Source organism: Podarcis gaigeae, assembly GCF_964106915.1.
Source record: "Podarcis gaigeae genome assembly, chromosome: 10".
Taxonomy (NCBI): Eukaryota; Metazoa; Chordata; class Lepidosauria; order Squamata; family Lacertidae; genus Podarcis; species Podarcis gaigeae.
The window spans coordinates 15,461,501-15,473,897 of record NC_139686.1 but is presented as its reverse complement, the minus strand read 5'-3'; the positions used below and the strand labels follow the sequence as shown (position 1 = coordinate 15,473,897).

At 42.0% G+C, this 12,397-nt stretch overlaps 1 long non-coding RNA gene across 1 annotated transcript in view; it reads right to left on the bottom strand.

Moving 5' to 3' along the window:
* Positions 1-12,397, bottom strand: part of LOC310826361 — a 683,860-nt gene that overhangs the window by 544,549 nt on the left and 126,914 nt on the right. The window lies entirely within an intron of this gene.

Here is a 12,397-nt window from a genome sequence, read left to right as displayed (position 1 = left end):
TCCCGCTGCATTCTTTATCACAAAAAGTCCAGTGTTTGGGGGAGCGAGCTTGTTGAGCAAGAGCACGGCACCAGCTGTAATCGTACAACCTGAATTTGCCAGTATGCGACTGAGTAAGAAGCAGCAGATAGCAATTCAGTTCCCTTCAAATTTAATTTCTGTTTCCGAAAGGAAGAAAGTAAGATAGACCTCTCAAAGGAAGCTGTTGAATAGCTTGCTGGTCACCAGTAAGAAAGATAGTTTAAAAGCATGGTTCCTATATGATGGTTTGGCTGGTTGGGGTTGAGGTTATGAGCTAGATGGTCCTGGTATCCCATGATCTTTGGAATTCAGACCATGCAGGGATTTAAAAGTCAAAGCCAAGAACTGCAATTAGCTGGGTTTTTAAAAGAACATTTTTCAAATGTTGCTTGCATGAAATACGTTAGCAACACGGAACATCTTGACAGTGGAAGAGGAATTCTCCAGATCCCATATTATAAAGACAGCGATGTCTTTAACCAAAGTGCCATCAAATAACAAGGGAAAGGGACAGTTTTAGGGGCTCTCCTTACACAAAGTCAATAAATGTTTGTATCGTGCTGAAAAATTACAAAAACTCTTGACAGCTATATTGTAAAAGGAAGATTTCTTGGACATTTCCTGTCAATATAAATACACCGTGTCGACATCCGAGCGCCTTGTCATGCTACCTTTTCATAAACACAGTCTCAAGAGCTTTAATTATCTTTTCCAGCCATCAGTATTTGCATTTTGGTTGTCTCATGGTCTTTCATTGCTAATGTGTCATGTGTTTCCATCTTCCCCCATGTGGGGTGACAACTGGTCATTCTTCATTAATGAAATGACATGTCTCTTACATTCGCGCAGCACTCAAGAGTGGGCTTTGGAAAGTGGAATTGCAAGAGAATTTCTCTGTGGGTCCCCTATGGCTCAACAGAACACTTCTTCATCCAAATGCCATTCTATTATCTAGCACAGACAACATGGGTGGAGAGAATGCTGTTGCACCCTGGTCCTGCTAGCATCTGGTTGGCCACTGTGAGAACAGGATGCTAGGTAAGATAGGATTTGGCCTGCTCCAGCAGGGCTTTAAAGGTAAAGGTAAAGGAACCCCTGACCATTAGGTCCAGTCGTAACTGACTCTGGGGTTGCGGCGCTCATCTTGCTTTATTGGCCGAGGGAGCCGGTGTACAGCTTCCGGGTCATGTGGCCAGCATGACTAAGCCACTTCTGGTGAACCAGAGCAGTGCACGGAAATGCCGTTTACCTTCCCGCCAGAGTGATACCTATTTATCTACTTGCACTTTGACGTGCTTTCGAACTGCTAGGTTGGCAGGAGCAGGGACCAAGCAACGGGAGCTCACTCCGTCGCGAGGATTCAAACCGCCGACCTTCTAATCGGCAAGTCCTAGGCTCTGTGATTTAACCCACAGCACCACCCGCATCCCAGCAGAGCTTTACTTGCATGTAAAGACACAGATCTTGGGGTCCCCTGTTTGAATATCAGCCAACTAGACACAAACTGTGATACGGTTGAATACAAAACAAGCTAATACAGGCTGCAGAGTGCAGACCACCACAGAGATGATGTGTAGAGTGAAGGAAAGGACTCTCACTCCATGACTATATGGAAAATGACGTAACTGCAGCAACAACCATGAGAATTGCACTGGCAATTAAATAAATTTTGAATACGCTTTTGTGATGTGCTGGTTTTAAAAAATGGACTAGTGAGCCGTGTAAATTTTAAAGTATGAGAGACCACCCATAATCTTTGTCCAAGTTTTTTGTTTTTTGGGTTTTTTTTAAATCAAAATAGACATAATGCTGAATCGGTTGATTTACAGGATTTTGTCCTTGTGTCTTTGTCCTGACTCAGATGATTCACACTGGCCAGAAAATGGATTTCACTATGAAGAAGGGAATCAAAGTGTGGAGAAGTGCCATCTTCAGCCAATGGGACCATTGTGAATCCAAGTCAGTCATAAAACTTAACAAATGCTTGAAACATTTACAACTCTCTGCAAATGTAATGGCACCTTTACCAAATACTTTTATTAAATTGCAAATTTTATGTGCCATAATGCCATGCACAATAAATTAGCAATGCCCTTATCAATCTCACGGTGAATATGAAGGCAATCCGGGAAGGAGGGGGGAAGAAAATCATATTTATTGTTAAGGATAAATAAAGTAAAAAACATTTTATTGCTTTGTGACAGAGGATTATAAAATACCTTACAATAATAGAGCATACGCCACAGTCCATAGAAGCAAAGGGATTGTCTGATAATGGAAAGAACTAAAATTCAAAGCGTGGGGGAAAGAGATCATGTCTGGAAGTATTATATAGTATTAAATCTTAAAATATTCCAAAGAGGGCATCATAAAAGCTTTAAAGAAATAAAGCTTAAGCTCCAAAAGACATGAAATTGCTGAAAGCCTTGCTCGTGCTGCCATTGATGTGACTGAATGGGTTGACGCAGGCCTAATGCCTAACCATGGTTTCTTGCCTTAATCCAGGTTAAGATCTCAAACATATGGCGAAACGATGGTTTAGCTTGACAAGTTAAATCCCACCCCTGGGGTGTGCATAGCACGTGACACTGACAAGACCTGTAGATCATTTTGCTTGTCACTGCATCATGGTTTGATTTGCTATTTATTTGTAGCCTGTGCGGTTTCTGACACATGGCTACTCAGACGTAAACCCAACCCAAGTGCAATGGAATTTACTGCCAGATTAGTGTGTTTAGGATTGCAACCTAATAGTGTGATCCAACTCACATACACTCAGAGGTATACCTTGCTGAATTCAGTGTTGTCCCTAGTGGGTCTACTTTGGAGAAAAAACAAATCAGAGGGACTTACTTGTGAGTAGACATGTATAGCAGGGGTGGAGAGCATGTGGCCCTCCAGATGCTGTAGCATATAATGTTGCAATCCAGCCTTTTTTAAAAAAACACATCCAGTGAGAAATATCCTGCCATTCCTTTTTAAAAAAATAATAATTTTTATTAATTTTAACATATAAATTATAATACGTACCACAAAATTTTGTTACTTATACAATCATTTTGGACTTCCATCAGCACCTCTGATGATCCACCGTTTTAACCATTTCTTAAATTTATATTACTTTTAAATATCTTAACTAATCATCCTCCCCCTTATCCATTTTTGCAATAATTCCAATAATGCTCCTCACAAAACTTCCTGCAAACCTACAAACGTCGTCTGGTCTTCACAAATACTTTTCAAATAATCCGTAAATTTACTCCAGTCTTCTGTGAATTTCTGGTCCCGCCGATTTCGAATCCTTCCTGTTAGTTTATCCAGAAATATCCTGCCATTCCTCTAAGTATTTGGTTCCGCCAAGGAATGGCTTTCATTGCCAATAAACATCTCCTAATGTTCAAAGAAAATCTGCCCTCTGTAATATGAGCCCATGTGATCTAGACTGTCTTCTTTACATCTGTGACCTCTTCTCTGGGACAGATGCAGTTCTTCCAACCTGTCATCAAAGGACTTGTTTCCCATCCCTCTGACCATCTCTGTTTTCTTCTGGACTTGTTCCAGTTTTTCTATGTTCTTAAAGTATGGCACCTTGTATGGCACAGTACCACCAAAAGTGGTCCTTGTGGTATTGCAGCTATGTGTGATGGACGCCTGGGGCATCGAAGCTAAAAAATAATGAGAGAGTTTCTGATAGATCCCTCTTTCTGAAAAATAAAATGATCTTAAATATTAATGAGTGCATAAGACCCTGACGATCTCAATGCAAACATTTTATGATTATCTGTACAATGCTTCTGACCTATGAAGATCATTAATTTCCAACCTAATAGCCTATCTGCTTCTGTACAACTTCTAAAGCCCGATTTGTCAGATTTGTATTATACAAAGAATATTGCTAATTATGTAAAACATAATGGGATGCTGTGCTGCATTATAGAAAAACAGGGAGGAAAAGTAGATAATTATCAGTATTATAAAATCTTCAGTACCAGGAGACCTTAAATGCTGTACGGACAAATGAAATTGTGATCATCTAGTAATTTCTTCATCTGACAATGATTGCCCTTTAGGAAGAAATTGATATAATTCCCATAGTCTTTAATGTTTAAGCTTTTGAGAAATTACAATGATTCCCCCTCCTCTCTCCTTCACTTAAAAATATAATTTTCTGATTAGAAACCATTGCGGCTTTCTTAGATTGAGCATTCTCAGTTGTTCTCATTTATTCCTTTTCATCTGCCTGTGCTTTATTTACCTCCTCTTCACTTAACAAGATAACGACTAGCCTTTTATTTTTAAAAACACTGGACAGAATCCATCCACTATGAGAAAACACAACTGCACAAGTTTCTGTAGGCCTTGCACCAAGGTGAGGTGCCTTGGATCGGCTATCAAATAAATGAACATGTGAATTTGAACATTCTGGTGAATGCTCAGGACCCAAGAGCACTTAAAGCATTAGTATGCCACTTTATATGGTCATGGCTTCCCCCACCAAGGGTTTTGAGAGCTGTCATTGTTTAAAGACGCTGAGAGTTTCTACAAGCCCCCTATTCCCAGAACTACAATTCCCAGCATGGTTTAACTATCAATCCCTCTTCCCAGAGAACTCTGTTTTAAATATGTAGTGCAGATGGGGGCCTAAGATCAAGATAGGTGTTAAGTACACGAGTGCAGGAAACTATATTACTACTACTAATAATAATAATAATAATATATCATTTACAGTGGTGCTTCACAAGACGAAATTAATCCATTCCGTGAGGCTCTTCGTATAGCGTTTTTTTCATCTTGCGAAGCAAGCCCATTGACAGCTTAGCGGATTAGCGCTATTAGGGGTTTAGCGGCTTTTAGCGGCTTATCAGCTTAGCGGATCAGCTTATAAGCGGCTTAGCTGCTTAGAAAAAGGGGGGAAAGGGAAAAAAACCCGCAGGAACTCGCAAGACATTTTCGTCTTGTGAAGCAAGCCCATAGGGAAATTCGTTTTGCGAAGCGCCTCCAAAACGGAAAACCCTTTCGTCTAGCGGGTTTTCCGTCTTGCGAGGCGTTCGTCTTGCGGGGCACCACTGTATACCCCGCCCATCTGGCTGGGTTTCCCCAGCCACTCTGGGCAGCTTCCAACAAAAGATTTAAAATACATTAAAACATCAGTCATTAAAAACTTCTCTAAACAGGGCTGCCTTCAGATGCTTTCTAAAAGTCAGATAGTGGTTTATTTCTTTGACATCTGATGGGAGGGAGTTCCACAGGGCAGGCACCACTACTGAGAAAGCCCTCTGCCTATTTCTCTGTAACTTCACTTCTCTCAGTGAGGGAACCGCCAGAAGGCCCTCGGCGCTGGACCTCAATGTCTGGGTTGAACGGTGGAGATGCTCCTTCAGGTATACTGGGCCAGTACATTTTACCAAGTAAGAGTATTGATCCATTTATCTCGGAATTTTCTCATCGCATTGGAAGCATCTTCACCAATTTGGTTGTCTCCAGAATGAGATTTATACCATCCTGGCGTCTCAAATTTCAGTAGCACCCTGTGTGACACTGGAATCTGGTGCCCCCGCCTCATGCCTTCCATTAGACATCATAGTTGCTGTGCCTGCTATGGCGCCCCAGAAGCTCTGTGTCCAGTTCGACTGGTTATACTCCCCTAGATCTGCCTTTGACACCACTTATGCGCCAGTCCTCACCCAGTTGGTTTTCATCGACAGTAACTCTTCAGTATACTAAGTGAAGCTGGCCCTACAGTGCCAGAGAGGCCCTTGGAAGCAATTGTGTCAATGACAGAAATCAGAGTGAAATTTGATTTTCAAATTCATATTTTAAAAACAACAACACCAATACCAACACATCCATTTGAAGATGAAAATTAAGTAGAAAAATCACAGGAAGTGTAACAGCAATCATCCTATGAACTTGGACAGTTGCAGTATGAACTTAAGATGTGAGCATCAGACATTCAGATGCAGTGTCCAGATGTCAAAATAGCACCCAACCAGATGTGTCAAACTCTCCAGAAACAGTATGAAGAAGAACAGATGTAATATAAGAAGGATGAACAAGCTTAAGATGTGACAATTATAATTCAGTAGGGTATTCCGGGTTTATCTGAGTAGTATTTATTTTTAAAAAATCTACTGAGTGAGTGATTGTGGCAGCCTGTAACTGACGAAATTTTCTGGAGGGGTAATGGGGGGGGGGAGTAATTAGAAGAATGAACTAAAACTGATATATTGTTGTTGTCCATATGAGTCTGGCATGCCTCTAGTGGATCAGTGCTTTAATCAAGAAAGCCACTAAAACCGCTTATTAGAAAAGACTTCTTAAAAACCCGCCATGCTTGTTCATTATCAATGGCTCATTGTTGCTAGTTCATTACCAGAGAGTTGAGTGCAGTGAGGTCAAGTTTTGCAAAAGGCACAAAGAGGATTTCCATCATTTCAACCTGCTCACCTGTTTTAACTTTTTATTCCCCCTGCCCCCAAGCTAGATAATCACTATATTATTCCTACAGCACTATGCCAGGGAATGTTTTGCTCCCCCAACTTCTGGTCTGGATGGTGGGACATGAGAAGTGAGCTGGTGTCCCCACCCTTGAAGAAGCATTTATAGCTTTCAGCGCTCAACTGGCCAGCCCTCTCTGGCACCTTCTACTAACTAAGATGGACAAGTCGTAGGCTTCACCTCTCCAAGCAACTTCTCCACATTGTCAGATTGAGCAAGATGAGATTAATTCATCAAAATTGGGCAAGTGGCTCCTTGCTTCTGTCGAAGCATTGGCAGCTGCCCCAGAGGGTATAGTTTGTGGTACCTTATGCATTGTGACTTGCCATTACTTTTATTGATTGCGGTTTAGTAATTCTTTATTGTAATTGATAAGTGTAAACTGTTTATTATTTGCTGATATTTAATTTTACTGTTTAATATTCGATTCTAATGGATTGTTGAATATTGTTTTATTTGATATAAGTTGTTTATTTTAACTATGACTTTTTTGTATTGGATCAGACTGTTAATATTAATGATTGATGTTTTATTATGTTTTCGTATCTGTTGGAAGCCATTCAGAATGGCTGGGGCAACATAGCCAGCTAGGTGGGGTATAAATAAAATTATTATTACTATTACAGTGGTACCTTGGTTTAAGAACAGTCCTGTTTACGAATGATTTGGTTTACGAACTCTGCAAAACCCGAAATAGTGTCCCAGTTTGTGAACTATACCTCGGTCTAAGAATGGAATCTGAACGGTGGAAGGGCACCGGAGGTGGGAGGCCTCATTAGGGAAAGCACACCTTGGTTTAAGAATGGTTTCAGTTTAAGAACAGACTTCTGGAACAGATTAAGTTTGTAAACCAAGGTACCACTGTACCACTATTCTCCCTATGTAGACCTGGAGTGGTTTTATCTGCAAATTGTTTTGCACATTTTTCACACCAGGTTGCCACCATTTTATCTCACCACTCTCTGGCAGAGAACAACAACTTTGTTGCCATCACTGCTGTGGAACAAGCCTTTGATCAGATTTCTCCCAAGTCTTCTTCCTCTGATGTTGTAGCTTTCTACATAAGTGGTTTGTTTCCCCCAAGCTCTTCAGATTCCCAAGGAGCCTGAGCTATGTGGAACAGGAGAGGGTGTTTTGGGGTGCTCATGTCAGCTGCCTGTGGCCATCTCCCCACTCCACAGTTCAACCATGGATCCAGCAGGATCACCAACACAAATGGTTGGAAAGTCCCCAGAGCAAGAACCCACCTGGATCCACCAGTCTACAAGGGTGTCCTTGTAGAGGTTTAGAATTCCAGCTAATCTAAACCCTATTGAGATCTGGCCATGATAACAGAGTTGTTTTGAACTGCCTTCCCCTGGATAACTTTTATTCTGGTCAGCCAAAACTACATTGGGATTGTGCCATACTATATGTGGTGGGGAAGATATTGAGATACAATTCTAGGCAGCTCTTGATCAGCTGGCATGAGTGTTGAAGTCCATCAACACAACTAGTTTGGGGGAAGTCAACATCACTTCCAGGACCACATCTATCAGCTCCGAGTGATGGGTGGCAGGATGGGCTATCCATCAGAAGACTCCTAAACATGTCTTAATGCCCCACCACTTCCTGGTGCACATACTCCAATCTTGGAACTACCAGACTTTCAACAAGGGGATGGATTCATGGTAGATCACGGCAACTCCACCTGTTGGACCAAACCCTCTGCTGCACTTGAAAACATGGCGGGTACAGTTGCATCAAACTGATCTCCCTCCATCCTTGCTCAGCCAGGTTCTGGTAGCACATGTCAGATCAGTTGATTCATCCAGGATTAAATCCTGATCAAAATCATTTCCAATTACTGACCTGCCATTGAGCAGTGGCACTTATCACCCAATGAGTTTCCGCTAGAGCAGTTAGGAATCATAACCATGAATTTTGTCAGTAATAATAATAATAATAATAATAATAATAATAATAATAATTTATTATTTGTACAATGCCCATCTGGCTGGGTTTCCTCAGCCACTCTGGGCGGCTTCCAACAAAGATGAAAAATACACTAAAATGTCACATATTAAAAACTTCCCTGAACAGGGCTGCCTCCAGATGTCTTCTGAATGTCAGAACATCCAGAGAATGTGAAAGCCAGTGGATGAATAAGTTGCGATCTGCACATTAGTCCAGAAGGTATGGATGGCTCTCTTCAAACTGGGATTACAAAGATTGAATTCCTCAAGCACAAGGGACCCCAGTTGCTATGCACCAGTATACCCCTGTCCAAGCCTAATGTGATGGGTGTTGGTCCTTCTGTGTGTTTGATTGACTACATTTCTTGCTATAGTAATGGTATTTTGGAAACTGACATGAGTGGTAGATAGACCCTGCTTCCCACCCTGTCCCACCTCAGACTCATTTTCAGTTTGAGCTATGAAGGGAAAGTTCTGTGTTTGCTTTGCCTCAAGATGCCTCCCCAAAGAGACTGGTCCATGCCCTTTTGTGAATTGATTGTCATTTCCAGAAGGGTAGGCAGACTATTGTCCGCACTGATGTTTCAGCTCAGGGAAAGGTAATTTACCAGTGCTGAAATGTCACTTATGTGATCGGCATCACGAGTAGTGAGAGGGTACGTGTACGTAGATGGATGAAGGCAACACAATGGTCTTAAAACAGCTCACATTTTCCATGCACAATCAGGGGCAGGAAGACTTTAGTAGGTTGAGGCTGCTTGAAAGTGTTAACAATCAGAGACAAAAATCACACAACCCTTTTCATGAAGCAGGAAGTGAGTGGCGATTGTAGAACAGGTTGAACACTCATCTGTTGTTGCATCAGCAAAGTTATTTCCAGGCTCATCCAGAGGTAATCAAAGCTGTTTTCTGCTCCTGTTGCCAGAACTTTTGTCTATGTAACAGCTGCAAAAATTAGTACTGGATTTGCTCCATTAATAAATTTCAGTTCAACTCTGTGCTGCATCTGCATTTCATAAAATTACAAGCAGCATATGCACTTTGGGGGGGGGGGCGGAGGGAGGATGCATATAGAGTTGGCAGTAGATGGGCTGCTGCTGAATAAGGAATTTCACCCAACTCCTATCCTCTCAATCTAAAGAGAATGAGCCATTCTTCTGATCTTGGTTGATCTCTGCAAAGTGTTAATTGAGAAAAGATTACTGCTCCTGCAGAGAGCACAATGCACAGACACTCCAAAGAAATTGATAGTGCATTTGTAATCAAGACTCAAAGGCTACCAAAGGATTAGGTACAAAATCAGAAAAGTGTTATTATGAAAAGGAAGCCGACTAAAAAATCTAGGAGCTATAGAATCTCCTCACCTGTCAAATTAACTAAGAAATGGAAGACAAAAGGAGAGAGGGCATAATCAGAGTGCTTTAGAGGAAAATCTTAAGCGACTCAAAAATGCGGGAGCGGACAAATGTTAATGCAGTTGCTTTGTTCATGATCATATTCATGCAGGAGGCATGTCCTTGTACAGACATTAACTCTACCCATTTGGCTTGCCGCAAAACAATCCACTTACTTATAAATAGAATAAATAGAGTTGTGGCCAAAGGTTTGCCTAACACAAAATCAGATGCAAATATGTAGGCAAAAGCTCTATAGATTCTGGTGCAAGCAAAGGAAGTTTCAATAAGACTTTCAAAGTTTCTAAGGTGGGTCTTTCTCCATCTTCCAAGGCTGATGTGGTGCTTCATCTTACAACCAGACTCGATATGGATTTTAAATAGGAATGGGGAACATGAGATCCTTCAGATGCTGTTGAACTCCAATCCCCATCAGCCCTGGCACCCATGGCAAGTGATTGTGGGTGATTAGAGCTGTAGACAAGCAACTTCTGGAGGGCCACAGATTCACCATCCCTGGTGTGGAGGTCCTTGACTAAGGCAATCCTGCTTTGTGGACTTAGACTCCACACCACCAGTCTTATGTTTGAGAGCAAGACCCATGTCCTCTTCCTCTGCCAGAGATGTGGAGACTTGATTCAGCCCTGCCCTGAGTCTTGGCTGCTGCTTGGGGACCAGGGCACATGCCCATAGAAACCAATATATGCATTTTGCCTATTTTGGGTGCGAGTGCAATGTTATCAATCCTGTCAAAGAGAGGGAGAGTGGTGGTTTGGCTGGATTAATTTATATTCTCCATAGAATTCCATGGGAATTCTTTCTGAGTATAGAACTGTGGTGCATGTGGGTTGCAAATGATTCATAAGGACATATGAAGAGCTTGCTGGATCAGACAAATGGCCCATCTAGTCTAGCATCCTATTCTCACAGGGGCCAAGCAGATACCTGTGGGGAACCTGAAATCAGGATTTGAACACAAGAACAAACTCCCCTCCTGTGTGTTCCAGCAACTGGTATTCAGAAGCATCACTGCCTCTAACTGGGAAGCGCACTTTCTTCTTTTTCCGCCGTTTCTGCATGGTCAGAGGCAAAATATTCATATCTGTGCAAGTGAGTGAGTGAATAAGTGAGTGTGTTTGTAGGACAAGGCATAGCAAAGCAATGTGGGAGAACTTTCATGCTGAAACATACTGATAACATCAATGGGAAGATGTTAAGTCATCTACATAATTAAATAGCAATTGGCCTTAACCATTACTCATTATGGTGTAGCTTTTTGTCATTCTGTTTGATGCTAAAGGATGTTCAGCTGCTTGTAATTTATGGAGAGGCCTAATCTGTAGTGCTTACAACGTAATCAGCAAGGCAACAGGGTTTTTTGTGTGTGAAAAATATTTTTAAGTTTAAATATGTCCTTGGAAAGCTTCTTGTTTAAGATGGGTCCAAGTGCTTTGGATGTGCCAAAATTAATTAAAGCACAGGATCCAGAGGTAGGGTTGGAAGATCGTAATCATGATGGAACAGTGTGCACAGAAGTTCCTAAGTACCAGCAGGTAGGGACAGGGGCAGCTTGTTCTGGATGGACTTGCTGAGGGCATGAGCCAATGAGATCACAGGGGCATGGTCAAGGAGGTTGGCTGATTAGCCAGCAGTCCTAGTTATACACAAATAGTTTTTCTGCCTATATAGACACATGATGGGACCCCACTGCAATACGTTTGGATTGGGGTTGGTGGAGTAGTGCAGAGAACTGATGGGCCAGAGAACAGGGGATGGACAGAAATATCTAGAATCCTCTTTGAGTTCAAATGGATGTATGGGGGAGGTAGGAATGTGTAGCTGGGGAGCAATTAAACCAAAAACAAAGTTTGACATTCTTAAGAGGGCTGAGCCCCAGTAGCCAGGCCTCTTTCAAGAGCTTCTACTGAGATGGATAAAGTCCAGGATCTCTGCTCCCCAGTTGGTGTAGAACTGGATTGAACCAAGGGACCCAGTATAAAAAAGCTTTATGTGTTCCTTCATAACTTAATGGCAGAATATTGGTCATGCAAGACGTCGCAGATAACACCCGTCCTCCAGAAACACACAGAACATGTTTGGGGAAACATCCTGACTGCAGTTCTAAACAGCCACTGCCAGGGAAGTGGTTTTGGTGCCAAGTCCCTCATGCAATTAGCTCCTACCAACATACCCATCTCCAGAGGGTATGTTGGCGTATATTTGCAAGTTGAAGCTTCTACACAGCTATCAAGGGCAGCTCCACATACAGTATATTTCAGTACATAGGCACAAGGTCACAAAGACATGCAATCCCTTCTCATGTGATCTAGCTTTCGTAGGCCCCCCAAATGCCAAGCTAAACACACTGATAGCAACTGGAGCAGCAGCAAGGCATGACCCTAGCGGGTTGGTACATTAACCCGCCATTTGCAAATCACTGATCTAGCATCTTTAACAAACAACATGAGCATCTGATGGCAATTGGTGAAATTGGGTCAGGCAACCCATTGATGAGAGATTCTATAATGA